Source organism: Aristolochia californica, unplaced genomic scaffold, assembly GCF_029961685.1.
Source record: "Aristolochia californica isolate CCGP_79_NKW_82.1479 unplaced genomic scaffold, dmAriCali1.0.hap1 SCAF_43, whole genome shotgun sequence".
In the NCBI taxonomy this organism is placed as follows: Eukaryota; Viridiplantae; Streptophyta; class Magnoliopsida; order Piperales; family Aristolochiaceae; genus Aristolochia; species Aristolochia californica.
The window spans coordinates 120,001-125,000 of NW_027182137.1; positions in this window are offsets into that span (position 1 = coordinate 120,001).

Sequence of the window (5,000 nt, forward strand, 5' to 3'; positions counted from 1 at the left end):
GCGGGCGAAGGGTCCAAAGGAGACGTTGCCGGGGGCGAGTCAGAAAATCCAAGAGTTCCCTTCTTGTTCATCAATCTCCAATCAAGACAAACCGGGCACTACGGTGAGACGTGAAAACACCCGATCCCATTCCGACCTCGATATGTGGAATCGTCTTGCGCCATATGTACTGAGATTGTTCGGGAGACATGGTACAAGCCCGGTGAAGAAATGCAAATTTCAAAGATGATGCGCAGATAAGCATTAATGCATTAAAAGAAAAGAGAGAGATTCTCTAGGGAGCGCACCAAGGCTGCCAAACTTTTTCTTCTCTCTCTCATATGTACCATCTAATGTGATTGCGGTACCAAAGGTGGATCCTGAAATCGTATTCGGGAGCAAGGGAGGGGAAGAGAGCCTGTGCGTGAATCCCTTCATCCTGCACCTGCAGCTGGTTTGCACCCCCCCTTAAGATAAGAGATCAAAATTTCATCAATAGGGAGTGGGAGTTGAAGCCTTGCTCTCTCAAATCATAGAGAAGGAGTGGAAGGTGGTCCGGTATATAGAATGATTATTGCTTAGGAATCTCTAACACATGTGGGTTGCTCCTCCAGAGCAAGAAAGAATGAGATCCTTACCTAAGAACTTGGGATGAAGGGCTTGTTGAATAAGACTGACTCCTTATGGCTTACAGAAAAGGTGCTCCCAAGCTAGATAGAGATTCGCGTCCCCAGAGAGAGTCATTTGATTCAAAGACTGAATGCGCTCTATGCAGCCTATGAGAGAATGCCCCACTAAGGCAGTAAGGAAGATGCACGATCAAAGGGTGGCAGCCGCAGCCCTAGCTAACTCAATCCAAAATGAGACCGAAGGAGAGGCGAGGAAAGGCAACTCCCGGATATTAAAGTCAAGAGCTTGCAAATGGAATAGAACAGAGAGCTTGGCTTAGAAGGGGACTTCGGACATACCTGTTGTAAAGCGAGATTAGATTCTCAAGCTACAGGATCCAACCGGGAGGGTTTCAACCAATGCTGTCACTATCTGATTAGCCTTCGTAGCAATTCTGCCTTCTTCTGGAAAATCTTTATAAGCAACTGGTCGAGCTAGTTTACTTCCAAGACTTCACCACAAACGAACTCTGATTTCTCTCATTCAAGCCCTCGAATCCTATCCTTCTTTTTCACTGGATGAAGTGACTTGGCGCTGTTCTTCTGATAACACGAGCTAAGGGACGGTTGGTTTCACTAAAAGGAGAAAGGCGCCTAGGATCCGTGGATAGACCAAACCCTATAGCTGGCAATAGACCTCAATCACAAGCGAAGGGAGCGGTCAAAGGGCTCATTCTAGAGGGAGAACCCCACTTGAAGCGACATCACCCACTCTCTTTCTTCTTCTTGTCCTTGGCAAAGCCATTCTTCAATTGTTGATAACAAGCCGTTCATCACTCCCTAGGTTTCTCGCCGTGGAGAGCACCTTTGGGACATCCAATCATCGATAATACCAGTAAGCATGCCTCTTGTTCAAAGCGGGATAATTCTCTTTTTGAATGGAAGAACTCTACCTCTGGCTACCGAAGGCCTTATTGTAGCAGCAGCTCCGTGAAAGGCAGTCCTCTTACCTTGTTTAGCTCTTGAAGGCATAGTTAGGAGGATGGTCTAAATCTAAGCTCAATCCTGGTCTTTCCCCTTCTAAGGAGTGCTCGCTTCTCTTTATGTTGTGTTTATTAGCATTCCCTTAAGCCCCAAGAACCTTATCTCATTCTTTACACAATCCATCTTCTTTGATTGAAGGCGTGAGGATGTTTCAAGGATGGGAATTTTTGTTAGGATGGGCCGCCCTTTGCTGAAAGGTGAAAGGCTAACTGTAGGCATCCACGGTGGTCTTCCTCTCTCTCCCGATGGTTTATATAGCTTTACTGACCCCTCCATCTCCCTTTTTTGATTTGAAAGTTTATCCAGAGCACTTGGCAGTTGAAAAGAGGAAGATGAAGTCAAACTCATAGGACCTTGGTAAATCGCTTTATCGTCCTCCCTTAATTCCCGTAGCAAGATGAGTTGGCCTCAGTTCAACTATTTGATCAATGTTTAGGGAATTGGGGCTAAAGCGGATTCTTTGCTCTAGCCACTAGACATACGGTTAAAAAAAGAGAATTAGTTCCAAGAGTCTTCGCAAGGTTAGGTTCAGAAAGCAATGGTGGTAAGTCAAGCATGCTATCAAAGAAAAAGAAAAACAGCAGCTCTGGCCAGACAAGTGAATAAAGTGTATATTAACACCCTCCTTGCCGCTACTTCGTTTACTCAATCATCATCTCTCGATATTCACAGTGAGTAAAGCCCCTCTTCAGCCGGTCGGTGGAATGCAAGCAAGTGAGTTAAGGCCCCGCCTACCCTCAATGATGGCAGCTGTCCGTGTTGGGTAGTTGGATATCAATGTGTCCTGTCAAGACTAATAGCATAGGTCACAGGGGATTGACTAGGGATCATTGCTCTTTTTGTTAAAGGTAAAGGGAAGCATCCTACCCCAAGACGGATGTCACTCCATTCCTGATAAGGGAAAGAGGGAAAAAGAAAGAAGAAAATAGGGGAGCTCCTCATTGTAATATCCATAATTATGGTAAGAGCGGGTTCATCGAAAGATAATATTATATTTAGGAATAGGAAGAGTTCGGCTGGCAAAATTTCCTATCATGCGTATTCCTTTGAGTTTCGAAATACGAACAACATCAGAATCAAATCATTCAAATATTGATCGAAAGATCATTGTGAATATATTACTGGATTACCCTAGAATTTGAGAAATGGATTATCTTAAAACGCTTCGCGGAACGGTCCATTAAACATAAACACCATTGATCCAATTTTCTTACTCAACTTAATTAGTAGTACCCCTAGAGTCCACTTCTTCCCCATACTACGAGTGAAAGGGAAAACGTAAAGACCACCATTAAAGCAGCCCAAGCGAGACTGACTATATCCATGTAAATTCTCTCCCCGATCTCTATGAATATGAAGGAATTATTCCATTATTAATCACTAATAATAGTGGAATCAATGGTGCAGAGTCAAAATGGCATTTTGCTCTAACGCTATTGATGAACCAATCCAATGAATACAAGAGTTCCTATACTCTAACTACAAGGATCTCCGGTCGAATCGGAAAGCAGTAAGCAAAAGCAAGATATACAACTACCCTTGGAGATCTTAAAGGAATGTTACTATGGAATAGAATATATATGTACCATCAAGATGTAAAAGATAACTATCTTAACTATCTATCACATACCTCTATCTACCCCCCAAGTCTGACTGTCTCTGTTTCTTTCTGTGAAACAATCGGGGGACACCCCATTACGTTCTTGGCAGGGTGTTACAAAAAACGGAGAAGTCTTTTTCAACTTTTATTAGAAAATGAGATTCTATATTATATCATATAGATATAGAATAGTTAGTATATCATATAGATATAGAATAGTTAGTTATTCTATAACTATAATAGTTATAGTTAAGAGTCGATTACCCATCCAATCCAATATTGATTGGATACCTGAGTAAGTACTCAGGGACTCTCGTGAGTCTGGATACAAAATACAAACTATCCTTAGCCCTTGTAGCAACTCCCAATTTGATTCCCCACCAACCTACCCAATCTAATTCAAGACTCAGTCAGTGGGCACCACCCTAGTAAGGTAGGGTAATTAGGAAGTATTGATAGTGCTTCCTATAATCTCCCTCAGATCCTAGAATAGAAGCAAGGATTGGATTTACATTTAGGAACCGAACCCCCTTTCCTTTGGCTACCCCGATTTTAGGTATCTGACTTTCGTAGTTCTGAATCTCACAATTTCAGTTTGACTATCGATTCGATTGAGAAAGAAAATACAAAGAAATAGCCCGAACCAACCAGTAATCAGTAAGAAATCGGTTTTTTTTTTCATATTGATACCTGATTTTAACCATAACCAAATGATCAAAATTCTATGATTTTTTTGATTATTTAAGTATGCCCCGATCCTAATATGTATAATGGAATCAAATATGCAGTCTTTACAGAAAAAAGTCTTCGGTTATTGGGGAACAATCAATATACTTCTAATGTCGAATCAGGATCAACTAGGACCGAAATAAAGCATTGGGTCGAACTCTTCTTTGGTGTCAAGGTAATAGCTATGAATAGTCATCGACTCCCGGGAAAGGGTAGAAGAATGGGACTGGGACCTATTATGGGACATACAATGCATTACAGACGTATGATCATTACGCTTCAACCGGGTTATTCTATTCCACCTCTTATAGCGAAAAGAACTGAAAGAAAAATACTTAATAACACGGCGATACATTTATACAAAACTTCTACCCCGAGCACACGCAATGGAGCCGTAGACAGTCAAGTGAAATCCAATCCACGAAAGAATTTGATCTATGGACAGCATCGTTGTGGTAAAGGTCGTAATGCCAGAGGAATCATTACCGCAGGGCATAGAGGGGGGGGTCATCTTTTTAGATTTTAGGAACAATTCATCTACCGGATCATTCTACATATCCATTTTGAGGGGTTCGGAGTACAAATACAAGTGATCTTTAACTATATAACTATATATATATAATAGTTATATATCATCTATCTGGTAATAATTGTATTACAATAAAGAAGGAGGATTTTCAATGCGAGATCTAAAGACATATCTCTCCGTGGCACCTGTGCTAAGTACTTTATGGTTCGGGTCTTTAGCGGGTCTATTGATAGAGATCAATCGTTTATTCCCCGATGCGTTGGTATTCCCCTTTTTTGAATTCTAGTTATTGACATGGGAAGGGATAAAGAAGAAAAAGATTAGAGATAGAATAAACTCTCTATGACTGTGACTAATTTCTCCCGTTTTCATTTTTTGAGTATAGGAAAGGAAGGAAAGAAAAAGAAGAAAAGTGGATTGAATGAACCCCAGCGAAACTTGGGTTCAGGATAGAATTAATAGGGGGAGAGCCGAACTAGAAATATGGATCTAGGGGGTTCGAGACCATACA